General features: G+C 40.6%; 1 long non-coding RNA gene across 1 annotated transcript in view; it reads left to right on the forward strand.

Moving 5' to 3' along the window:
- The first annotated feature begins 9,911 nt into the window (after positions 1-9,911).
- Positions 9,912-27,548, forward strand: part of LOC118899975 — a 425,764-nt gene continuing 408,127 nt past the window's right edge. Inside the window, exon 1 of the long non-coding RNA XR_005021017.1 lies at positions 9,912-10,367. This is a non-coding gene — a long non-coding RNA (uncharacterized LOC118899975). The remainder of the gene's footprint in view (positions 10,368-27,548) is intronic.

Raw genomic sequence — 27,548 nt, forward strand, 5'->3', positions numbered from 1 at the left:
ACGAGTAAAGAATTCTGCACAGGAAAAACCCAGAGATACTACATCGTACCCAGGAATTTCATAGATAAGACAGTCTTCAAGATGGTACGACACTGAGGGCTTCCCTCCTGGCTCTTCTACTCTGTATTGTGTAACTTGGAGAAGTCACCTTTGTCAGCCTTGATTTTCTCAACTGTAAAAGGAGGATACAACTCCTCACCCAACTACTGCATATGCCTACTGGGAGGGCCTAAGGGAACCCTCGGTGCTCTACACACAAATGGTGTCCCCCCAGGGACTTGAGGTCCTCCAGCACCTGTCTCCTTCCTGTATGCTTCTTCTTGGGCACGATGTGTGTATTCAGGAAATGTCTGCAGTGCAGCGGTGACATTTCAACAGAGGTCCCGTGGAGAGGCAGTACTTGCTCAAAGGAATATACTCCTGATTGTGGATTTATAAGCACTTCAGGGGGTAAATACTTGGTGGCAAGAATGGCTTCAAGTAACTCTCATGTGACACTGTCTAGACATTCCTCTGTTCTGCTCCAGAAAGCAGCTCAGTGTGGAGAAAAGAGAAGGGGATTTGGAGTCAGAGAATCAGGGTATGTCTGCTGGTTGGTGTGCTTCCAGCGATATGACCTTGGATTAGTTACTTAATCTGAGCGTCATTTTTCCTATCTTTGCTGATCTGTCTTTTCCCCAAAGTGGCTGTCAAGAACAAAGGAAGCTGTGGTGAAAGGGTTTAGGATGAAGACAGACCTGGGTCTGAGCCCTCCTTTGTCTCGTTATGTAGGGTACACTGTCAGGGCTACACCCAGGTCCCCACTGGATGGGTCCTTTCTGTCATTTCCCTGTCCCTCTCCCGGCTTTGGTTGGCTTTTGCTGCTAATGGCCTGCATTTGTGATGTGCAGAGGATTGCCACTTTGCCAAGTGCTGGAAGAGTACAACCCTCTGAAGGCCCTTAACCAACAACTAGTATGTCAGCTCAGCTCCCTTGCTGTGGGTGGTGTGACTCTGAGACAAAATTAACCCTGCAGAGTTTCCCTGTTAGATCAGAATTTTGCCTGAAATCTCACGTTGCTTGTCTCCTTCCTCTTCCCTATTTTTTTTTTTGTCCCCAACTCAGTTGCTGGTTTCTCCTGGTTTCTCCTCCTTCATCAGGACTTGCACATAATTCTTATCTCAGGATGAGGGAACTTCATCTAGGACAACTTAGTGATGTATACCCTTAGGTAATGTGAGTTACTCACAAGGAAGCTCGTTTTCCTCATCTGGAGAAGGAAGGTGGTATCGTCTACCACACACGGTTATGGAATCATAGTAATTATTCAGTAAATGATAACGGTTATTTCTAAGTACATAGTGAGGCCTTCTGCAAGTAACAAGTGCAGGGGTAACTTTATTTTAGGACACAGGAGGGCAGCCCAGATTGACCAGTTCCACCTGATGTTGGGCTTAGCTCTCTATACAACTGAATACTTCTTTAAAGTTCCAGGATCCATGTCTTCTTGTCCGTTATATGGTCCCATTGCCTGCCCTTACCCTGCCCCTGGAGCTGTGCTTCTGGGCTCTCTCTGGAGGGTCCTCTGCTTGAGGAAGGACCCCTTTAAACCATTTGTAGAAATAGCCTTTGCTTCAGTGAGCAGGGATCTTCCTTCCCTCGTCCCCAGATGAAGTGCCTGCTGCAGCCTCCCATGTAAGCCCTGACCAGGCAAGTGTATTGCTACAGACGAACTGTGGCAGGCTGGTGGGGATTGCCAGGCGGCGAAGGCTCCCACATGCACAAAGCACTCAGATCCTTTGGCTCCAACTTGCTGCTGGCTTGTGGGGAGATTGTAACAAGAATGTGAGTGACTGGTTGAACACAGAGGGAGTTGCAGACTAAAGGGCTGGAGAAAGCTTTGTCTGATCAAACACTGTGCGTTACTGCCCTGTTCAGGTGGGAAGGTTAGAGAAGTTGCCCTGTTCACTCAGCTCTGCACCTTGGCTGCCAACCAGCCATGCTTGCTTGGGGTGATGACAAGCCCTTTCTGTAGCTCTGTGTGGGAAGTGACAGCTGCCGAAAAATATCAGGCGAAAAGAAAAGAGCCGAGGATTTCTCTCAAGGAGGTGAGCAGGGTTTGAAAGCTGGGCACTTGGTATGATTAAAAAAGAAAGAAAACAAAAGAATACAGAGCATGAAGGCAGAAAGGGGTCTAAGAGATCATGTAATCTGATTCAGTACCTTACAGGCAAAGAAACTGGTGCCCACAGAGGAAAAGGTTTTTCCCCAAAGTCACATAGTTGTTAGTATCTGAGAAGGGTTTAGAACCCAAATTTAGACAGAGGGGCAAATAATTTTTTCATCACACCCTTCTACTTGGTTCTTTCTTTCATTTTAGTTTCTCCTTCTGCGACGTAGTAAGTATTATTGATATGTTACTATTCAGCATATATGATTTGAACCCTCATGCTCTGCCAGCCTCATATACATGACCTTCTCTAATGCTTACAACAATCTTATGAGCAGACTTTGTCACCCTTGATGATGTTGTGAGAGGTGACACAACCTACTCAGGGTCACACAGCTAGTAAGTGGTCCAACCTCTGTCTCTCTGATTAGAGAATCCCCCACGCTTTCCAAGATATGATGCTACCTCTGAGGATTGGCTTCTTGGGTCTATGGGGATTATGAATAAAAATTGGGAAGAAAGGAGAAGAACCAGATGGGGCTAGACAGGAGAAGACTGAAATAAAGTAGTTGAGAAAATGTTGGCTGTAGGTGGCCTTTGGATTCCCTGTCAGCCAGAACAAATATCTCAATGGACTTCTTTGGGATGATGGCATGGATATATAATCCGTGGGCAACATCCTTTGTTTCAGGTTTAAAGTAAATTTATTATAACTTAAAAAAATTGTGCGTAAGAAAAAATGCTCAACATCACTAATTATCAGGGAAAGGCAAATCAGTGTCACAATGAGGTATCACCACACCTGTCAGAATGGCTATCATCAAAAAGAACACAAGAAATGTTGGCAAGGATGTAGAGAAAAGGGCATCCTCATACGCTTTTAGTGGGAATGTAAATTGGTGCAGCTACTGTGAAAAACAGTATGGAAGTTTCTTAAACTAAAAGTAGAACTACCGTATAGTTTCTGCAAGAGGAAAGACAGGCCAGTTGACACATGGGAAAACATATAATACATTGCCTTGTATTCTTACAGATCATGAAGCCATGGGAATTTTGAGTTTTGGAATGAAAAACAAAATCAATTTAATCTCTTTAACTAAAAAGCTTTTTGTGCCATCCCAAGGAGAGTTGGCAAATCTGACATTCAGAATGTAGTTTTATTTCCAGAATGGATTACGTATGACAGTAGATAAAATGCTTTTCTCCATGTGACCACTATTAAAAACCCAGTAAACATAAATAGTGCCTGCACTTCATGCAGTCCCCCGATGAGGTATAAAACAGGCAACGTGCAGCATGAAATAGTTGCAATTCTTGAAAAATGTGGATCCTTGATATATCAAAATTGCCCTGAGAATGAGGAAGAAAATAAATATAACTAGTTAGAAGAAAGATGAAAGTGGCTTCAACACATTTTTATAGTTGCGATGAAAAGCTTTTTATTTACATTAGGTTATATTTTTCATTTTGAAATATTAGAACTAAAACCTTGAAGAAGAAAAAACACCTATAATGCTTGCACATTATCATATCCCTTTTAGCATTTTGGGTTTTGTGTTTCCAACTTTTCCTTCTAGGCTTGTTCCCTTGGATAATTGTCATCTTATATACAATTTCATTCACTGAATTTTCCAATGAAAATATCTTAAGCATTTTCTAGGTTATTACATAGCTTCCAAAAAGGAGTTATTAATGATTACCTATACTTATTGAGTGGATAGATCATAATTTGTAAACTTTTTTCCTGCCGTTGAACATTTAGGTTGTTGATGTGAATGGTATTAAATTTTATTAAAACTTCAGCTTCGACTACACTGAAATATCTTCTAATCAGGTAATATATTAATTACATTAATGCATTTCCTGATTTTTAAACCATCCTTACATTCCTGATATAGATTCTACTTGGTTGTGATGGACTCTGAATTCCCTTTGCCACAATTTTATTTGGGATTTTTATATCCATATTCATAAAAATGGTTGACTTAAGCGGACACACCAAGGCAGCCTGTCTTATCTGACTTATCTGGTTTTGGATCATCTACTTCCTAGTTTTATGAACTTAAATTACTTAGCCTTTCTTTTTATCTTTTCTTTTCTCTTTATTTGGTTTTGAAAACAGCACTCAAGGGATATGATGGTTAGCTGTGATTAAGCACTCAGTTCTGAAAGGTCATATGAATGTTATACATTGAATAGATCAAAGTTATTGTAAAGTTAGCTAGACCCACACCATATGTACGATTGTGACAACATTTTTCTTTATTACCCTAGGTTTTAAATAACCAGTCTTTCAAAGTTGGCAGAGCGAGACTTCTGTGAATTATGGCAAACGTGGGAGAAGGTATAAGCAAGCTATTACCAGTATGGGACAATCTGGTGGATCCTAAAGCCTGATCTGCTGACTGTCTGTCAGATTATTAGGAAGGATTACTAAGTCTGTCCACCTGGACAAAACCCACACTCACCGGTGATTCTCATGTGCAGCCTCAGATTAGGAAACATGGCTGTAGTAGAAAGAGGTTCATAGACTTTTTGGTCACACTGCTTATAAAACCTGTTATTTGTTGATCTTGGGAAAATTCCATAACCTTTCTGGACCTCAGTTTTATCACCTGTCATAAAGGTTTAATACCACTACTACAGGGTTACAAAGTGCCTTTCATGTAAAAGTGCTCAGTAAATGGCAGCCCTTCCTTATTATTATGAATATTCCCTTGACAATGAGATACTTCCCCCTATATATTAATATTTCTGTGGTTGAGGTGCATCTCAAAATTAAGATAAGCAATTCTGTCAGTGGCAAGCAGAAGAGTTAGTTATTGGACTGTTATGTTGCCTGAGATATATGAACTTGTCTATACATGGAGGTTATTTAATCACTTAATTGTTAATTCAGTTGAATATTTCATATCAACAGCATTACAGGGGGGCCTGCATTTTTACCCTAAATTTGGATCCTAATTATTAGTTTAAATGCCTTCAAAAATACTACCTTATGATGCAACATTAAAATAAAAAAAATACATGTTTTGTCTCTAGAAGAATGATTGACACATGTCAGGCAATGCAATGAAAGCAAATAGAAACTGCAAAATTTCTCAGAATAGATCACAAGAATCTTAGAGAAGCTGGGGTGACCAGTTTATGTGTTTGAAGGACTATAATTTTGGTGGCTCTCTCTCGAAAGCTTTTGGCTGACTTTCAAGAGAAGCTGGATAACTTTCAGGATACTTCCTTCAGTTAAGAAAAAGAATAAAGCTATGAGGGCTATGCAAATGAAACATCAATATTCTTCTTTATGGCTGAAAATAACACTATTAATCTTCAAGATTTGAAAAGGCCACTATCGTGAGCATAGTTTATGCAAAGTCCAAAACTCAGCCTCCAAACTTGATTAGGCCACTGAAGAAAAAAGTATGGATGAATATAGATGATTGTTAAATCTAAAAAGGTGAATATTTGTGTGATTCTTCTCCCAACCCAAAGCTGTATTAAAATGGTGTGGTTTACAATGGACAACCTATTAGATCCTAGTATGCTAAGACAGTGTGTGATACTGTGATTTATAATAAGAAATATTTGGACTTCCTCCCGTTTCTGGCACAGAGCTCCAAAAACCCTTGGAATTTCTTAAGTGTTGAGAGTGCTAAAGATGTCTTTTGTTATGTTAATGAGGCGACTATTTGGATGCCCCTCAGTCACCTAAGGATGGGGGGCTTGTTGCAGGGAGAACCAACCATGTGATCAGAGGGTTGGACCTTTCAGTCCCATCTCCCTGACCAAATGGCCAATGATTTAATCAATTCTGCTTATAAAATGAATCCTCCATTAAAAACTCCAAGGGACAGGGTTTGGAGAGCTTCTAGGTTAGGGAATGCATGGACATTTGGGGAGAATGGTGCTTAGAGAAGACATGGAAGCTCTGTGCATTCCGCCATACCTTACTCTATGCACCTCTTTTATTTGGCTGTTCCTGAGTTATATCCTTTTATAATAATTTGGTCATCTAGTAATCTAGTAGGTAGATGAGTTTCTTGAGTTCCGTCAGCTGCTCTAGCAAACTAATTGAACCCAAGGAGCGGGTTGTGGGAACCTCTGATCTATAGCCAGTTGGTCAAAAAGCACAGGTAATAACCTGGGCTTGCTACTGATACCTGAAGTGTGTGTGTGTGTGTGTGTGTGTGTGTGTGTGTGCGTGTGCGTGTGTGCGTGCATTAGGGGGCAGTCTTCTGGGACTCAGCCCTCAACCTGTAGAATCTGATGCTATTTCTGGGTGGATAGTGTCAGAACTGACTTGAATTATAGGACACCCAGCTGGTGTTCTGAGCATTGCTTATTCTTATGGGGACCAACCCCCCCAAAAAAAGACACACTGGAATTGATGATCAGAGCACCTATATACAGTGTAATTAGCTGATTACCTTAGCATCGGTACCTGGACTCCTATGACAGGCTAGACTAATTCTGCTGAGTAGCAGTTTGCTGTTTTATGCTGCATTGTTAAGTCTGGGTTTTGTTCACATAGGAAGGTTTGGTTTTTGTTTTTTTTTTTCTGCTTTAAAGAGATAACAGAGGTAGAGAGTTATTCACGCTAGCAAGCACTACAAATTCAAGTGAGCTATTTTGATCCTTTTAGGTTTTTGTAGAGTTGCAGAGATGTAAGTGATGTTAACATACAGCTTAAATAGTTAATAAATGTTTGCATTGCTTAATGCCTTGCCTCTTCTGTAACACTAGTCACACACACAAGGTGTAGTGTAATCCTATTCAGAAACAACAGACACCTTAAAGAGCTCTGGCTGTCAGTTCCCACTTCAAATATCCCTGAGGAGGGATTTCTACCTGAGCTTTAAGAGGAGTCTGAAGAATCTGGCATAATTAGTCACTCCTGGGAATTCCCTGGCGGTCCAGTGGTTAGGACTCCGTGCTGACTGCCGTGGGCCTGGGTTCAATGCTTGGTCCGGGAACTAAGATCGTGCAAACCATGTGGGATGGCCGAAAAAAAAAAAAAAAAAAAAAAAAAGGAAAAAGCACTCCTTATTGTATTCCATAATTCCATAGCACCTATGGTCATGGAAACATGACACATTAAGAGTAAGAGTGAGAGTGAGTTTGTTTTTTAAAAATTTCTAATCTCATCAGTGCTCCAACCAGAGAAGGACTGGAGAAAGATATTGGGTCCATTCCATTGAGGGATGTCTTCTCAATAACTTCTGTTGAAATCCTTTATTTTGAGACTTTACATAAATAGCATAAGCATTTGCTAAAAAGAAATTAACATAAACTGAAATTATATTAAGTATTTTTATAGCTTAAATAAGCATAATCCTATGTTCACAGTTCTCTATAAAACTTGAAAAAATATATGGGAATATCTACAATGTTCTTTCTCACTCTTCACATTTGCATTAGGATAGCCCTTAGGGCTGGGCTAGTATTTTTGTTTTCCTGGAATGCCACCTCTACCTTCATTATTTAGGTTCTACACTTCCAGCTTATGTATATTGACTGCACTGGCCCATACCAGACAACTGTGGCCTGCTCACATTTTATCTAGTGATACCAATAGTAGAGGATGTTTTGTCTCATTGAGAGTCATGGAGTGTGGGGCAAAGAATATCAAAGCTGTAGTCAGATAGACCTACATTTTAATCTTCTTTCTCTCATATACTACCTGTGGGATACTGGAAAAATTATAACCTTTGAGAGCCTTATTTCCTTATCTGTGAAATGGGATTAACAACACCTGCTTTACAGATTTGTTGTGACTATTAGTAACTTATTTAAAAGCACACTGCCTGGCACATAGTGGACCCCAAATAAATCACAAAGGATCACAAAGGAAGTTAGAGCCCAAATAAAGGGCCCTAACTTCCCTTCCATTGGATCATTCCTTTCTTCTCAGCCTATAATATACCAAAGTTCATTCTCTAGAGCAAGAGTTCTCAGAGTGTGGTCCCCAGACCACATCATCATCATCACAGACCACAGCATCAGCATCACCTAGGAGCTTGTTAGAAATGCAAATTCTTGGCCCTATCACAAACACCTGTATCAGAAAATTCTGAGGGTGGAACCAAGTAATCTGAATTTCTCCAGGTGATTCTGGTACAAAGTTTGAGAACCACCGCCTTAAAGTATAGGCTTCCTGTTTTAAAGTAGAGTACAACAATTTTGTATCTACTGTTCTTGTCATGTCTGAAAAAAATGTGAATGTTGCGCAGGTTACAAGAGTCTAGCTCTCCAGTATAACGCCCAGGTATGCCCTCTGTTCTTACTTTTGTCCTGGAGAGAGATGGGATTAAGAGGGCAAGGAGCAATAGTGGCGACTGATTCCAAAATGGAAAACCAGTGCTGAATGAAAAGTCTCTTTGTTCTATTCCTTTTGCAATGCTTGGACCACTCTGCTTTTCTTGGCATTGTCAGATTTTATAACTTCTGCCAATCTAAAGGATATGAGATTGCATATAGTTCTAGGTTTAATTTTTATTTTCCTGTTTCTAGTGTTTATTGCCTGTTCAATTATCGATTGACCAGTTGCTTACACTTCTGTGAAATGCTGGTTATGTCTGTTAGTCATTTTCCTATAAGACTGCTTAGCTTTTTCTTTTTTTCAAACTTATTGAATAGAATTGATATACGACATTGTGTGAGTTTAAGGTATACAGCGTGTTGATTTGATATACTTATATATTGCAAAATAGTTACCACCATAGCATTCACTAACACCTCCAGCACATCGCATAAGTACATTTCTTTTTTGTGGTGAGAACATTTAAGATCTACTCGCTGAGCAACTTTCAAGTATATAATACAATACTATGACTATAATTACCATGCTGTACTTTAGACCCCTAGAACTTTTTCATCTTACAACTGGAAGTTTGTGCCCTTTGACCATTATCCTCATTTCCCCTACCCCCTAACTCCTGGTAACCATCACTCTACCCTCTGTTTCTAGGATTCCACATATAAATGGAATATTTGTCTTTTTCTGTCTGACTTATTTCACTTAGCATAATGCCTTCAAGGTCCATCCATCTATCATAAATGGCAGGGTTTCCTTCCTCATGGCTAAATAATATTCCATTGTCTATATATACCACATATATACCTGATTTCATTGAATTGTCTTTCTGTGTTTTCTTGTAACCCACTGAGTTTCCTTAAAACAGCTATTTTGAATTCTTTTTTGGGTAAATTGCAGGTCTCCTTGTCTCTGGGTTTAGTTACTGAGTGGTTATTGTGATCCTTTGGTGTTACATTACCTTGATTTTGATGTTCCTTTGAGTTTTGCATCATTGACTTCACAGTTGAAGTGGCAGTCACCTCCTCCAGTTTTTACTGACTTCTGGGGAGAAATTCCCTCCATCTGCCCTGCTAGAGATTCTGAGGCTTTCTCAGACCTTCTGTGGCTACACCTGCTCCAGATTTCTTTCTCCCTCTTGTGGCGGAATGTTTTAAGCTTGCATGCCTTCTCTCCATCCTGCAACACACCATGCTGACAGCCTCTTTTGTTTTCTCATAGGTGGCGCTACAGCTCAACTTTGTGGTGTCAACCTTGCCCACAGATTAGAGCCTGTTTTCTGCAAGTGATCGCTGGTCATCTCCCAGAGCTGTCCCTCGCCACCACCTTCAGGAGGGCACACAGGTTCCCGCTGCAGAGTCAGCATGAGTGGCGCTGGGAGTGTGTGTGGGTCAGCTGGGCTATCATAGGTGGGCTCTCCCAGCAGCTGGTGGGCAGGCTTCTAGATGGAGTCCACCATACGCTTAATAAGCTCTGTGTCCCTTCAATGCTGGTACTTTCCCAGACTCTTCACATCCCACAGTCTTGGAGCTCCTGATTTAATGCACTGGGCTGGCTTTCCGTATCAGCTGGTTCCGCATCTGGGGATTCAACCAACCTCCGATCAAAATTCATTCTGTTGTTTGTGGAACTGCGGATGCAGAACCCTCCGATATGGAGGGCCAAGTGTACTGCGCCATTTCCTATAAGGGACTTGAGCATCCCTGTATTCTGGTGTCCACAGTGGCTCATGGAACCCATCTCTAGAAGGTGGGGCTGAGAGGGAAATGAACCTCTTCAGCGGCATCAGCAGAGCTGGGGAAGCCAGGTGTCACTCACCGGCTCTCTTTCCCCCAAAGGGAGAAATCGGGGACCAAGGAAGATCTCTCGGCCCTGAACTCTGACACCTTGAAGAAGCGGTGATGCAGGTAAAGCCAAACTGTTCTTCTTATGTTACTGAACACAAGTTCGTGTGCCTGACACACAGTGAGGCCAAACAAACCAAAATGTTGGAGTTTGGTGCAGAGAAAGGTTTATTTCAGGGCCATGCAAAGAGATGGGTGGCTTATGACCCAAACATCCCAAACTCCTCAAATGGTTTCAGCAAAGCATTTTTAAAGGCAAGGTGAGTTGGAGCGTGGTTGGGTGTTAAAATTTTCTTGGTGTCAGAATCCTTTGTTCTTGCAGTTGTCCATGTAGGTCAGGTCAGGATGTTCCTGTAAACCTCCGATAAGACAAATGTTATTCTGTTTTGCAACTTCTTATCTCCATATGAATGGAAAAGTGTTATACTCTTAAAGGTCAGAGCCTTGAGAATCGGCTATCATGTATATTTCAGGTTATAGGCAATATTCTTAACTCTAAGCAAAAGCAAAAGAATACAAAGGTTAAAGTAAAAGAAACAGATCTAATATGGAGTCAGATTTGTTCTTCCCTATTATATTACCCACTCCAGAGCTTCCAAACTTGTACTGTTTTGCTGGTTCTTCTCCGGGAACCTGGACTTCCACAAAGGCTCTCTCTGCCCTAACATGGGCAGAGAGATTGTTTCAGTCAGTGTTCTCTGGGGATTTGGACATTGATGAAGAGGGGCTAGAGCTGATTCACAGGTGACTTTTCAGGGTCTACAGCCAGGACTGCGGTCTGTTGGCCTATTACCTGATGCACAGGTAGGTGAGACTCCCCTGGGTTCCTTGGTGTAGGGTGCTAAATCCCACACCTCTCATACACTTTTGTTTCTAGATGGATGCTGGTATTTGTTGTTGGGAGGGTAAGTGGACAAAAAGTGAGGGACGCCTTATGCAGCCATGATGCTGATGTCACTCCCTTCTTAGCTTTCTTTTAATGATTTATAGGAATTCTTTCTATTAGATTTAACCGAATTAATTGTCAATGTTTGACCTTTCTTCACCTCTAAAAATGGTAGTTTTATATTGTTCAACCTAATATATTCTGGATAATTTTTTTAGAATAAATATTTTCTGCCATTTCATGGTTTATTTAAAAAATTTCTTCATAGCTTCTTTCGATTAAGGTGTTTTAAATATAATGTAATCAAATTTATTAATACTGTCCTGTTAGATTTTGTAGTTCATGCATCTTGTTGTAAGAAAGTCTTGACTATACTTTCCCCATTGACCTGTAATGTTAACTCTGTTTCCATATAGCATACTTGGATAATTTTTCTTAGCTTTTGTTCTTCAAAATATATTTTAGAATTAGCTTGTAAAGTCACATGAAAAAGTTGTTGAGATTTGATTGAAATTTGGTAATTTTGGAGATAACTGACTTTATAATATTGAGTCAAATTTTAAAAGTTTAGCCAAGTTCTGTTCTTCTCAAATTAGTAGAATATTCATTCTGCTAATCTGTCTGAAGTTTCTTTTGAGTTTTCTAAGTAGATACTCATATCAACCTGTTGATCTAAAACAAATAGACTGCCAATTATTTCTCCAGCAACAATGACAACAGAAAAGGGTTTATTTGGGATCAGCAGGGAACTGCAACTTGGGGTCTGCAACCATGGAGAGTCATGTGCAAGTCTCAAGCTAAAAGGAGAGTAGAATTCTTTTATAGAGAGGAAAAGGAAGTTGGGAGGGCTATAGTAAACAAAGAGTCTGTGGCTTTTCATTGGCTGAGTTCTTGCCAGGAATGAAGGGGGCTTTTCTTCCCCCTGTAGGGCTCTGCTATTGTGGTAGGGTGTAAGAGCTCCCCCTTCTGGTCTCCCAATTCTATTTAATTGAGGTTTCTGTTTATTAATTTTTTACGAAGTGTGATAGTTTTGTTTCTTACATTTCAATGCAGTGCTTAGACATCTTTTTCTCTTTCTTGGGTAATTATTCTGGGCAGTTCCTTAAGTGCAGTATTAAAGATTAACAGTGATAATGGGCACCCTTGTTATCTCCTTGATTTTATTTTATTTTTTCATGATAATTGCAATTTATCAATGGTATTATTTCAGTTCCTGTTTTGTCATTCTTTATACAGTTTTAAAAAAATTTTTTGTTGGAGTATAGTTGATTTACAATGTTGTGTTAGTTTCTGCTGTACAGCAAAGTGTCTCCTTGATCTTAGAGGGAGATACATTTAACATTTTACCTTTGAATATGTCTGCTGCAGTGCCACTTCTTTTCGTTTGTATTTTGTTTTGGTAGATATCCTTTATCGGTTTAAGGAAATTTTATTCAACTCCTAATTTGCTAAGAGTTTTAACCAAAAAGGAATATTAATTAAAATTGTGTTCTGTTTAGGTTTTTCTCCTGGAATATTTTATTTGGTGAATTACATTAAGGGATTTTTTGCATTCCTAGAAGAAAGGAAACTTAGTCATGCTGGCTGGGTTTTTTCCTAGACCTCTTTATGAATTGATGCACTAGGTTTGCTAATTTTGTTTGATTTTAAATTTATGAATACATGCTATTGTTTTTCTTAGTCTTACTTCCAATACATTGTTTTAAATTTTATGCATAATAAGTATGTTTCTTTAGATATGTATCTGACAACTCCAATATCTAGAATTGATCCTGAGATTTCTGTTGGACTCAGGTCTGTTTGACAGCTCAGTACCAACTCAAAACTCCAAGGGTGGTTATCACTTAGTGGTTTTCTAGTTCACCATCAATCAAAATCCTGTTCTTTCATGAAAATCCATATTGAGTTTTTCTCCTTTGTAAGGCCTTCCCAGATCTTTTGTGACTGGAAGTAATTAGTCATTTTTCTTTAATGCTTCTACTACATTTATTGGTCTTTCTATTTGGCTCTTAATTATTTCTTCTTTGTGTACCTATTGTCTTCTGCATAGTTTGTGAGGCCCTTGATTGGAAGGATGACATCTTATTCAGTTTTGTACTCCCAGTCTGATTCCTGTCACACAGAGACAGAATTAGTGAGTAGAGGAGGAAAAAAATATAGCCAGCCAGTGTTTGAAACTAGCTTTTACTGACTGTGTGACCTTGGCCTAATTATCTAATGTCCTTGAACTTAGGCTTCATCATCTCTAAAACAGGTATTATAATTGACCCATCTCTTATGAAGAAAGAATTAAATGAAGTAGTGTGTATAAAATGGCTGGCTTATAGTAGATTTTCTCTACATGTTTGATGAATACACATGAATTGGATCTACAAGAAGAATCTTTTTAGCGATAAAGCTGGATGTCATTTAGAAATCATGTTAAAAGTCACACAGTTTTCCTTCAGAGCCACAAATAAGGGAAGCTGGTCCTAGCCTGCACTGGTCAAACATCAGCTTCAGGCTATTTGGAAAGGAGTCTTTGTAAAGCACTGTCTGAGGTGCTGTTGGAGTTAATATTCTGCTTCCCTCTGGATAATGATTCTTTCCTCACATTACCTTTGCTGAGGGACATACGGGAAGGCCTGGCTGGTGATTCCATCTGGAGCTCCGTTGCACCAGGACATGGAAAACTTGTCATAAGGTGCCAGTTATTTCTAAGCACATCCCAGGTTCCCAGAGAAAGCCAAGGATTAGCACTTGTTCAACTCAGGAACATGATTTTGACCAGGAATCCTAACATCGTTGACTATTAAGTATGGAAACAACGTGTCCAAACATTTATGTAAGATGTGATTAATTAGATCAACACTTAAGTCGTGAACAAGTGATTTAAACTTTGGAAATGTGACTTAGGGAATATTGGTATCATGTTTTTCCTTTCTTAGAAGTTTTCAGTATCTCCCAATGGCCACCAAATGAAGTTGAGATTCTAAAGACTCATTTATATCAATACATGATTCATCACACCCTACCTTACCACATTCTTCTCACTATTTCTTCCCATATGATCTGTGTTCCTACTTCACATATTTTGCTGTCCTCCACAAATGCCCATCAGTTTGCTGTCTCTGTTTTTATGCAAACAGAATTCTCTCCTTAGAATGTTCCATTCTATACCCATTCTTCTATACCCAGCTCAAATGTCACCTTTCTCAGGTAACCTTCTTTGACCAACAACTAAGAATTAATATTTCATTTAGTTATTGAATTAAAAAAAAACCATTTTAACAGTGCTACTATGTACATTGAACTAGGGTCTAAATCTGATTACTTTCAATAAGCTCAGTCCTGTTGGGAGATAAGAAATAAGGCAATAATATTACACTGTAAACTGTTATAGTAGTTAAAGGACTGTGAGGCTGTGGAGGACAGAAAACCAGTCTAGCTGATCTGTTGACCAGAATACCTACTGTGACTTCTTCAATATGGTCATTCCCCATGGGCTGATTTGGGGTTATTGATAGCATGGTGTCTGAGTTCTAAAAGCAATTGTCATCAGAAAGCAAGGAGAAAGGTTATGGCATTTTGTTTAATGGGAAGTTACACAGCATCATCTCCACCATTCTTTATTGTCAGGCAGTCATGAAGGTCCACTCAGGTTCAAAGAAGTAGACACAAGACTTTGCTACTTAATGAAAAGAGTGACAGGGTCATATTTTAATAAAAGTATGTGGGCTGGGAGATATTGTGGCTATCTTAGAAAATAAAACCTGCCACATTACCCCATGTTATCTTCTGTTTATTTATCCTTTGTACTGCATAAGGAAATTCTTAAATCACAAAGGGTCTGTGAATTTCTCTCAAAAATGATAAGAATTGGGCTTGCTGGGGAGATGGTATCCTGTTTTGGAGATGGGCTTGGGGGAGAAGACTCCTGAGGTATGGGATAGGTGGTGGCAGCCTAGAGGAGAGGAAGAAAGTAGACCACTGAGGCAGAGAGAAGGAAGGAGAACCCAGAGCCAGCCCAGACCTGACTAGGGCTTTCTATCAAGGGTTGATATATTAAGCCTTGTTTATCTTAATTTAGATGTGAATAATTAATTGCATTGGTAAAAAAATAATGAATTTTTACTTAAGTTTTATTTTTTAAGCTTAAATAATCAATTTAAATGAATAAATAATTAAAGCTTAAGCCTTATTGATTAAACTTTATTTACACTTGAGTGTGATTGGGCTTAAGTCAGATTGCTTGTGACAGGAATTTCATAGTTTCTAGGGAGAGCATAGTAGCACAAAAAGGGGTGAAGGAAGAATCCAGCCTGGGGAGTTTCTTGGGATTGGGGCTAGAGGCAAAGGATAATGTTTTGACTTCTGAGCCCATTAGTCAATCTTTTAGTATTTCTATTGCTTAGATATGCAGTATATAATACCCCTTAAAAGTCCAAAATTTGTTCATGGAAACTTGAGTTTTAATTCCCTCGTCAGTACTTAATAGCAGAGTGAATTCAGAAAAATGATTGGCTTTGAAACCTCAGTTACCTTATCAACAAAATGGGAATAATAATAGCATCTCTCTCAAAGAGTTGTTATTGAGGATTCAATATAATCATGCCATAAGTTCATACTTAGCACTATTTTTTGAGCATTTGTTTTGCATTATGTCTTTGTATAGTTTATCTCCTTTATAATTTTGTGGAGGGATAGTGCAGATTTTCTCTCATCCTCCAGGTGGGATTCTTACCCTGGGAAATTGTTTTCATGCAGATTTAAAAACAAACATAAAAAGCTGTGTGAGCAGAAGCTTCTGTGAGAGGAATTGCTTTGGTCAATGAGTGGTTAGAAGAATCCCAGCCCTAATTACCCAAATATGTACAAGGACCCTCCACTGTACTCAAGTGATCCTTCACACCTCACGTAATTTGGAGTGCCAGACAGTGGTGCCGCTTGCATTGTGATGAGAATGGAGACAGTGGCTGTGCTTCATCATTTCTTTCCTTATGTTTCTGCTCTTGGTCACGACTAGACAAAATTTTAAATCTCTAGGTTTTCCTCCGGGCTCAGCACTTAATCAAACCAGTTCCAACTGGCCCAAGTATATCAGGGATGAGGCTGGGGAGCAAGGTGGGGTCAGGGAAGGTGCAGGTATTTCCTTCCTTTTACCAGCTGTGTGATTCTGAGCAAACGACTTGACTTCAGTGGGTCCGTTTTCTCCCCTATAAAGTGAGGATAACAATGCCTCTTTCACAGGATCACTGTAAGATTAAATAAGCAAGGACTGGTACGGGGCTTGGGATGCAGTAAGGCTTAATTAGGGTTAGTTTTCCTTAGTTTCCTATTCTCTTGTAGAACATTCATCCCAACAATTATGCATAAAAGAGGAACTTCCTAACCTTCGACACATCTGGAGCTGGAAGTTGTCAGGTCAGAATTACCTCCTCCTGTGCTAGTTCTAGACTCTTCTCTCACCTTCTCCTGGCTGTGGAGATGTGTAAAATCCAGCTCTTCCTGCATGCACAATGGGCTAATTTGCAAAAGTTTGGAAGAAGAGCATAAATATTAAATGCAGGAGAAGCAGTAGTCGGAGAGAATCTTTTCAAATTTCTTGAGTTTTGACTTGAAACTTTTTAAATTTTTTTTTGCTGGGGTCAAGAGGAGAATAGGGGCAAACTAAGCCCTTCTCACCTTGTGAGGGACTTGAAAAGTGTTACCTCTTCCTGACCTGCCACTTTGGCAGCCTAAGAACCAAATTTTCACTTAAATCACTCAAAGCCACTCCTTTCTTTATCTCCCTCCCTCCCTCCCTTCTTCTCTCCCTCCCTCCCCCCTTCCTCTTTTCCACTCTCCTCCCCTCCCACCCCTCGATGTTTCAACCACTGTATTAGACTTGGGATACATTGTATAACCAAGGCAATATGAGACTATGTGATTCATATAAGTTATTGTTTGGTTAATTGAAACAATTGCTTAAAGTACCATTAAAATGATATATACATACCTGAAACATTTTAATTTATAACAGTAGAGGGCATATTTAATCATCAATCTTTTAATGTAGGGTCACATTTTTCTTTGAGTCCACTGATAGGAGGACTTGCCATTTTACCTGCATAAATCCCACCCGCATTGCACTGCTTACAATTTCCAAATTCTGTTTCTTTAAAGTAGTTCTAAAAGTTAGGCACTTGCCAAGCAAACCAAATGCACAATCTTTAAAAGATTTTATATATTTTTTCTCCCAATTTTTAAAACCCTTTTCTCTCATTGCTAATTTAATAGCATTTAAAAGATGGCTCACCTTCACTGAGTCTTTTCAAAACATTCTGTTTAGTATTATTGGTATAACAGCTCTCTTTTTGTACCCATATTTAAAGGGCTTCTAACAGTTAATTAAATTACATATTACAATATCAACTTTAATAAGCAGAAAAAGATTTGGGAACAAGTATCACTGGTTCTTGGCAAATTCACAACCTAGATGTCGGGAGCAAAAAATGTGTGAACACATTGCAAACGGCCTATCAGTCCTAAGCGTCAGTGGTCCCCAGTCAGCAGGCTGTAGAGGTGAATGCTTAATCTGAGAGTTGATGAAGTAGAGATTGGTTAAAAGAGCTGGTATTACATAAAGAGTGTCAGACAAGTAAACAGGCAGTTTTGATGCAGCGTGTGTGATAGGCCAGTTCAGTCATATCCTGGTTTCTGTGGGACACGAGAAGGACAAGTGACCCAAGCTAGGGCATCAGGGAAGGATCCAGCACAGCACTTTACACAGAATGGGCACTCATTTAATATCTGCCAAAGGAAATATTTGAGGATGTCCATACCTGAGATTTGGGATTTAGGTTGGTTCAAGGAGAGAATCAGACTCACTGTCCCTGAGATTCAGAGTTCAAGACCTTTTCTTCTCATCTACAAATTAAGGGATTATATGACAATCAATAATCCTGTTTGCTGAGACCTTGAAGTGTAGCCCATACCACGCTGAGTTTGAAGTAGTTACACAATTAGGAAGGGAGACTGTGTTTCATAATATTAGAGAAGAAATACCGGGTGGTCTCTGCCTGGGAGAGGCTCTGTTTTTAGTTCACATGCTAATGAAAAAGTAGCTACATTGCTCACTTCACCCTCTCAGAAGAGCAGAAAGGGATTCAGCCCCATGGTTTATAAGTCAGAATGTTCAGAGAAGAAAATCATGTGGAAAAAATGGTGATTAAAAATAACTACTGCTTTTAAAGGGTTTATTATGTGCCCCAAACTCTATTCAGTACTTTACATATTATCTAATTTAATCTCTACAGTATCCCTACTAGATAGCTACATTATTATGCTTATTGTAGGGAAGAAGAAATAGAAACTTAAAGAAATTAAGTAACTAGGGACACAAGTCCTTGACTGTGTATTTTCCAAGTGTTCCTCCCAACTCTTTAAGCAGCCTCCCAAGCGCAGAGGAACTGCTTAAAGACCCAGCCCAGGACAGCTCTTCTTGAGCTAACAAGTTAGGTTGAAAAGTGTCACTTTGGGTGAGGGTGGGACAATCCTTAGCAATGCTGAGCATGGAAATTTTAAGCCAATCTGGGGCAATTCAAGTGTAGAACAGTCTCTAACAAGAGGAAAATTAGCAATGAATGAGCAGAGAGACAGTTTGGGCTGACCCCCAAATAGACTCAGTCATTCTGGTGATACCAGAACCCACTGTATAGTTTATGATATATGTATGTATAAATGCATATAAATATACATGTGATATATATATTATAAATCATATATGTACATATACATGAATTTATAAGGAACTATACGTTCACCCCAGTAAGTCATCCTTAGCTAACCCTTTTGTTTCAAATTGTTATCGGTAACCCCTCCTAAGAGGTATCTGAGCTGGGTGAACCCCTCCTAAGAGGTATCTGAGCTGGGTGAACCCCACCCCATGTAATTCAACAAGCTTGCATTGACTATCTACTATATGTTAGGCATGAGACAATAGAGATGAAGGGTACCCTCCTTCTAACTGGAGAGACAGCTCCTTAAGTAGATCATTTCAATTTATTCTTCTAAGCAAAAGGACTTTGTTGCCTGGGGCATCATGGAGGCTACTAAGCCTCTTCATGCCGTTCATTCAACAAATTCTATATTTCAAAAGCACCACACTGGGGCTGCTCAGATATGGTCTGTCTAGCCGGTGTGAGACATGAAATTGTTGGACTACTTCTTTTATAAGAATGACATCTGGGTAATGGCCCTCAGCAGCATTTCACAGGCGAGATTGTTCCTGTTGCTGTATACCACCCTTGAGTCCTCTGACCTTGTGATCATTCATAAAACAATGTTACTTTGCTTTTCATCATTTAATAAGTCATGCAAATTGCCTTCAACTACCATAAAGTGCAGTATGATGCTCCCAAACATTAATTTTAAAAAAAGCTCCCGGTTTGGCCAACTTTTTTTCTGCTCCCTCACACTTCTTTCTTGACAGAATAAAACAGAAATTCATCCAGATTACAAGCAAAGAGAGTTGGCTTTGTTGAATTGTTAGTCTTTTGTGCTGCAAGGGAATCAGTTAAGGATGTGTTGCCAAGAAATAAAGCAGTGGAACATCACGATTAGAGGTGTGAATTTCAGGCACGAAATGCAATTGTTTTACCAATTTTCACAAGGCTCACCACCTGGCATCCACCAAAGCTATTTTGAGACTGTCTCTCATCATCCATAGGTATTAAAACAATCAGTAAGCAGTTGCTTTTTTGTTAGTATCTGACCCATAAGTACTTATTGAATGGAGGAGTTACCAGTACAGGATCGAGAATGAGAGTAAGTCAGGTATCACACCCTGCTTCTATGACACAGCACCTGGAACATTTCCCAGTTTACTTGGTAGCATTATGAACCCTCTATCCAAACTCTGAAAATGGATTTTGTATTAACTTGGTTGGATTGGCAAATAAGTACAAAGACTTTTATGATTCAAAAGCTCCCTGTTCCAAAGGACATGGTTTAGGAATGGCATTTTGTTGTTCTGATTTACTCTGAAATTTCTGAAACAAGCAATCCTGTATAATAAGTATGATCTCTGGTGCAGTAATCAATTCTCTGTTTCATGTAACAAGCCCTCTCTGAAATAAAAATGCCTGAGGAAATAGATGTTTTGGAGAGGAATCTATTGTGCTGACTGCCTGCCAAGCCCACAGCCTGCTGTAGATGGAAGCAGCCCTAGGGTTTCCTGTGCATAGGTCGAATTTGATTCTGAGGTCCTGACCATAATTGACTGCACAGGGGTTGCTATCTGAATTGAGGCTGGTAGGTATCTGATTTGAGGTAGCCTGATATAAGGTATTCCCCGCTCGGGTGATGGTGATTATCTTCGACAGTGATAAACTGAACAATAAGTTCTTCTCCACTGGGGAGTTTTAATATGAGATGTAGAATTGGCAGTTGACTGTGGAGGCAGAGAACACAAAAAGGGCACCATGAGAGGTATAAACAGGCTTCATGAAACAGTAGAAGTCGTGGGCAGTCGGAGCCATGAATGAGTAGAAGCTATGTATAAGCAGAAACCTTGAGAAAGTCAGAAAGGGGATACAGTGTCAATGAGAACAACAGGAGCTGAAGGAGTCCGTAAGGGGAGTGTTGAGTGGCAGAAGACTGGAGTCAGTGGACCTGGTTGCTGAGGGAGCCACAGGAAAACTTGCTTGCTAGGGCTCTGTTGAATCTTGAATGATATTCCAGGCTTTTAGCAGTGTTCTCCTCTAGGTGAGGTCTGGCTCTATGGTTAAAATCCCATTTTCCTTATTTTTGCTTGTAGATAAGGGGATTGAAATGAACTAAAATAAAGGGACCTAGCTAACATAGGAAAAAGGTTGCTTGAATATTATATGAGTGATGATTCTTTGTTTTATTTTATTCCATCAAGTGGATATTACCCTTCCATTCTAATCCTGTTAATCTCATTCTGGAAAAATCTTCTATACTCCCAAATAATATACCAGAATGATTAAAAATAACAGCAGCAACAATACAGATGTAGTTTTTTAATGCAGGTTGACACACATGACTTTTTTTTTTTTTTTAAATTGGGGAATAGTTGTTTTACAGTGTTGTGTTAGTTTCCACTGTACAGTGAAGTGGAGTTCCCTGTGCTATACAGCAGGTTCTCATTAGTTATTTATTTTATACATATTAGCGTATATATGTTAGTCCCAATCTCCCAATTCATCCCACCCCTCTCTTTCCCTGCTTGGTGTCCATATGTTTGTTCTCTGCATCTGTGTCTCTATTTCTGCCTTGCAAACCAGTTCATCTGTACCATTTTTCTAGATTACACAAATATGCCTTAATATACATTATTTGTTTTCCCCTTTCTGACTTACTTCACTCTGTATGACAGTCTCTAGGTCTATCCACATCTCTACAAATGACCCAATTTCATTCCTTTTTATGGCTGAGTAATATTCCATTGTATATATGTACCACATCTTCTTTACCCATTTGTCTGTCGATGGGCATTTAGGTTGTTTCCATGACTTGGCTATTGTAAATAGTGCTGCAATGAACATTGGGGTGCATGTGTCTTTTTGAATTATGGTTTTCTCTGGGTATATGCCCAGTAGTGGGATTGCTGGGTCATATGGTAGTTCTATTTTTAGTTTTTTAAGGAACCTCCATACTGTTCTCCATAGTGGCTGTATCCATTTACATTCCCACCAACAGTGCAAGAGAGTTCCCTTTTCTCCACACCCTCTTCAGCATTTATTGTTTGAAGATTTTCTGATGACGCCCATTCTAACCAGGACACACACGACTATTTACAGCCTACTACTGACTACCACTTATGGATGCCCAGTAGCAAGCCACGTGCTTTACAGACCTCATTTCTAATTCCATAAGAATCTCCAAAGGTAGGTATTGCAAAACTTGAATTACATATTAAGGAAAGTGAGGCTTAGAGAAGACCAGTGACTTGTCTAAGTACATCCTAGTATTAGTACTCAGAGTGGTGTGAACAAAAAAACAAGAACAAAGAGTATCACTCATCATCCGGTTCTACAAGGGTTAAGCTGCAACCCACTGCAGTTGCCCACCTACACTGCACCCTGAGAGGAATTCAGGATGAAAAACAGGATGAGGCACTCTGTTCTTTGAATAAATGTTACCCTAGATAGTTAGATGTGTATCTCAGGAAGAATTTCAATGACCCCAGATTCTTGCATCTTCCCATAAGTAGAAAAGCACTAAAATCATTAACCTGCGATATCTGTTCTTTATGCTTAGCAGTAGTCTTTTACCAAGATGTATGCTTGACTGCATGTATTTCCTGCCAAAAAATTCATATATATAGTGGCTCCACCCCTACCTCTTCAGAGCAAGCAGTGCCTCAGAGCCATCTCTGGTCTATATTCCTCAGTAAGACCCTGAGTAAAACTTAAACTCACAGCTCTCATGTTGTGCATTTTTCTTTAAGTTGAGAGTGGGGATCTGCACCCGGATCTGCCTGGCCCCAAAGTGGGTGCTCTTCCCACTGGACTTCACTGCCAGCCTGAGGACAGGCTCTCTACAAGGTTTGGCATCCCCATGACATCCATACTCCAGAGGAAACAGATGTGTAGGACAGAGAGAACAGTAGACACTCCAAGGGCTGCTGAGATCAGCTCCAAGCTGGGAGCAGGCAGGCGGCAGGGCCTGCCATTTCTGACAGATGACTGCCACTCTATCTTGTGCAGACATCATCATCCTGAACAGGCTGCATTCATTAAGTTGTACACCTCAGTCAGTTGTTTGTTACTGGTATCAGTTTAATTTATATGTAAAAACACAATCAGTTTCCTTTGCCTTGCGAGAAACCTGACAGAAAAAAAAGGGACAGATAGCAGGTAGAATGTTCCCCAGTTGTGGTATGGATCATAGAAAATTGGACAGTTGGTCTATATTGATTGGTATTTCCGGCAGAAACTGGGGGGAAGAGGGAGCTCCACGCTGAAGCCCCATTCGTCCTGTTCTTTGGAATAGTCTGCCTTAGGTGGAGTGAGGCTATTGGAGGCTGGCTGCCAATGACATATGCCAGCCCATCCATCAAGTCTTCAGACGGACAGCGGATGCACTTGGGTGGGGCTACGGAATTGGCTGAAGCTTCTAAGTTCCATTTAGAGGTCATAAACCTTTTCCTCTCCTGGTCAGAGGGTGCTCAAATTTGGTAATTTGGGGCTAGCCCTAATGAAATGTGTGGCATACGTGCTCACAACCAGGCTCCAATCTAGGTGCTAGGAACAAACTGTTGCTGCTCTTAGGACTGGCAGTTGGGAAATTGCATGAAAGGGAAAAAACACTATTAATATGATTTTGATTCTCCAGGGTGAAATGGTCTTAAGAAAATTCAGTGACCCAGATTTCAATTAAAGATGTGTATTCTCAGGCCCTTACCACCCCCATCGACAGTTGGGAATAGAGCCCACAATTATCGTGAGCATTGGGGTAGAAAGAAGCAAGCAGAGTCTCTGCCCTGAAGGAATTCACGGCCTAGTAGGGGTGATAGACAGTTGAGCGTGTGAGTATAATAGGGTATGATGAACGCTATAATGGAGCTACTAAAGAGATTTCTCTTGGGGCATCCCTAGCTGGCTGTCATTGCTGCTGATACCTTTGCTCTCCTCCTCTCTTTGTCCTACTACAGGCTGGATAGCTAACCTGCCAGACCTCTGCACAGAAGCTTCTTTATACCCTTCTTCTGTCCCAGCTAATTGCTTTAATTAGCCTGTGTTATCTCTAGTATTCCTTCCAAGGGACTAGGTCCCATTGACGTAGACACTTAGTTTACCTTCTCTTTGAAAAATAAAGCCAAGGTGTTAAATGTCTCTGATATTGAAAGGATAGGGTCAGAGAGCTTTCCTTTTGACCCTTTGGTTCCATGGGTTTGGGAGGGGCACAAAATTGGCAGGTTGCTTTGCTTGTTTGTTTTGTGAAAGCCTTTCTCTTTGAGTTAGGTTTGGACTGTGACCTTGTCTAGTTCCTATGGAGTGTGTGTGTGTTATAATGCAATTAATAAAATCTTCTATATTCTGCTTACTTCATAGTAAGTTGTTCCAGGACCCCAAAGGCAGGGGCAGGATGGTGCTGTTAGTGGTAGCAGATTCTTGAAGCACTGGAGCCCCACTAGGTTTGTAGTCACATGAATGAAGTAATTATATTTGTCTTTAAAGTGGTCACTTGGGTAGTAATGTAGATAAAGATGTGAGGTGGAAAAGGATGGCTTGGAATTGGGAGAATGGGGCCATCAAAACAACTTCCCCTACTTCTAATTTTGCTTGAACAAGTCCTCTCAGATGTGCATTGGGAAAAAGGAAGAAAGAAGAAAGTAGGTGAATCTTTGAGTTTTCCCTGTGATATGGATAGATGCATCTTATTTCTTAAGTACCATGGATTGAGCACTCTGGCTGAGACCAGAAAATACAGCTTGCAGCCAATTTCCTCAAGAAAATAATAGGGAAAGAAAGCAAGCAAGCTTTTCTGCTGTTTAGTCTGTAAAATGAACTAATCCCCAACAGGCCTTCCTGTCAGCACTAACTACCAGAACAGAGCTGCGGAGAAGAGACAGCAAGGACGACAAAGAAATATTAGCATTATCCCAACTGGCCCATTTCTCTCCCCTCAATTTTTAAAATAGGAATACCATATGGTTCCATATGATAGGACATCTTAATGTAGTGTTACATATAGTCTCTTTTCTGATACAGTAGAATTTTTTATTTGTTTGCACTTTCACCCCCAAATAATTGATATTATATAAATGTGAGGCCAGAGTGCTAACGCCAGCAGACAGAGGATTTAATGGGAAGAAGTTTAAAGTATGAGTTCAAGCAATAGCAGCTTATTAGCATTTATTCCTCAAGATTAAAATATACATATATTTTCCTTTAAGAACAAGGTCACTACATAATTTGTGGGGCTCAATGCAAAATCAAAATGTGAGGCCCTGGCATGGTACAGTAGCGCACCTTCTCTTCCCATGGGTCCCCTGCCCTAATCCTCTGTGGCAGAGAACATCCCCCAAGGATTTGCATCCTCTGTGCACGGATGTGACTGGTGCTGGGATTGGGGTTGGATGAGAGGCCCTCTTTGAATTGCCCACCAAACTCACTGTGGTGCTGTTAGCCTGTGTCAGGGATGGGCACTGCCTTGCCCCACCCCCAGATCAGCCCCTATTTGTACCCTTCCCTCCCATCCCCTGCTCCCAGGCTCCTCAAAGGAGGTGGAGGGAGGGGACAGAACAGGGCCTTGAGACCTGGTGGTTGTCGCCCTCGGTGGAGGCCCGTTTCCCTGAGTGGAGGGCTGTTGGCAGCCAGCTGGGGCAGGGAAGGAGGGAGCAGGGCTGGACGTGAGGTGTGGGAGTGAGGGGTCTGGGGAGGAGGCTTAAGCCTGTCACGGAGCTGGGGAGGTGGCAAGAGGCAGGACCATGTGTGAGCTGAGGTTCCAAGCCCCTCCCCGCCCCCACGCTCCATTGTCCCATCAGACATCACTTACAAAACACAAATTCAAAGACACAATTATTAAGAATTTCAAGATGGTGACTACAGAGCATTAAACCCCAAGGGCAGGGGCCCTTCTGAGCATGGAGCCCTGCACAGCTGCACAGGTTACAAGCTCATGAATCTGGTCCTGCTCGAGGAACTGTCCTTCAGTGTTGACAGTGGACCAGGCAGGGCAGGGTTCTCATTGAAGAAAATGGAAACTAGTGAAGCACTTGCTAGGCTTGGGAAGGACACATGGTTAGATGTCTGGCTGCAACATCCACTGATGTCTAAGCTCTGGCAAGTTCCCTTTTCCCAGGTGCAGTTTATCTGCATCTCTAAAATGGGGACACTGAGAGGTAGAGAATTTGTGTGTCCATGAGTGCATGTTCAAGGTCACGCTATTAAGGGTGGCACAGGAGGTTCACCCCTGGCCTGTATGACTCCCAATTCCAGGCTCTTTGCTGATTTGGTTTAGTCTTCTGAGGTAACAGTGGTGGTGGTTATTAACCTTTTGATGTGTTGGAATTTGGATAAACTAGTGAACTTTATGAATCTGCCACTGAGAAACAAAAAAAGCACCTGAAAACCATTTTGCATAAAATTTCAGGGGGTTCACAGGGCCCCTGAAGCCCATTTAGGACCAGGTTGAGAGCCCTGAAGATGTGCAAACACCTCACATATTGTCTACTAGATAACAAGCTTTCTTTCCGTCAGGATTTACTGTTGTGCTGGCCGCGTGGCAGAACTCTGCATTCTCCTTCCTCTCTTACTCATTTCATAGGCTGTCTTGGCCAAAGCCTTCTTTTCCGGCTCCTGTTTTTTTCTGCCCATATTTCTATGGTAGCATCACATCTTCACTGTACTTGTCCTCCGTGGGGAGATCTCTCCGCCTTATGGCCACTCTGTTCGGTACAAGGAATCCTTTCTGAAGAAAAACAAGAGCAGTCTTTTGAAATGAATCCCTTTAAAGGACATCTGGTGTGACATTAAGCTCAATCTTTTCTCGTCTGGAGAGCAGCAGTCACATCAGGCTAGGCGTGTGCTGGGACCCTCACCGCCTCCACCGCTCCCACCTCCAGGCACTGCTGCAGGCGGCACACAGCCGATAGATGGCGCCAGTGGCCCAAAGATGCAGCCAGAGGGGAGGGCCTCTGTGTGTGTGTGTGTGTGTGTGTGTGTGTGTGTGTGTGTGTGTTTGTGTGTTAGGCTTTGCCATGTATTATTTAGGAGGGGAAATTAACTTTGAAATCTTCTTGCTTCCCCCCCGCCCCCAGCAATATATGCAGTAAACATGATTTTCTCAGTACAGGGTAACAAATTGTCTTTCTAACAAATTTGATGACTTTAGATGTCTGCTTTCTGGTACTTAGGAATTATGTGTATTTAGATTTTAAAATATTATTAATATTCAGAATGCCTCTGCTTCACAGAGAAAAATGTCCAAGAGGTCCTATGAGGTCTGGGGGAAGATAAATAAAAAGTAGAAATCCTGATGAAATGCAAAAGACTCAGTCTGGAAATTTTGTATTGTTGCTTAAAAGGTAAATTCTCTGCTTTTTCCACAATACATTGTTGTATTGGATGCAGACGTGTGTGGTGGGAAAAGCATTCTGCTTTGGACTCAGGCAGTTATGCATCTGAATTCTTTGTCATTTGGAAGTTGTGTGATTCTGGGTGAGTTAAATTTCCTGAACCTTATTTCTTCATCTGTAAAATGGGTTTGTGATACCCATTTATGATAGTAAATACTAGTTCCATTCCTCTATTTAACATGCTGCTGGATGGGAGGAAATGGCAGATGACCCATGTTTATGGTGTCTGTAAGAGAGTTTTCAAGTGAGAATTTGTCTGAAATAAATATTTCAATATTACTTGAGAAAA

This window comes from Balaenoptera musculus, chromosome 8 (genome assembly GCF_009873245.2).
Source record: "Balaenoptera musculus isolate JJ_BM4_2016_0621 chromosome 8, mBalMus1.pri.v3, whole genome shotgun sequence".
In the NCBI taxonomy this organism is placed as follows: domain Eukaryota; kingdom Metazoa; phylum Chordata; class Mammalia; order Artiodactyla; family Balaenopteridae; genus Balaenoptera; species Balaenoptera musculus.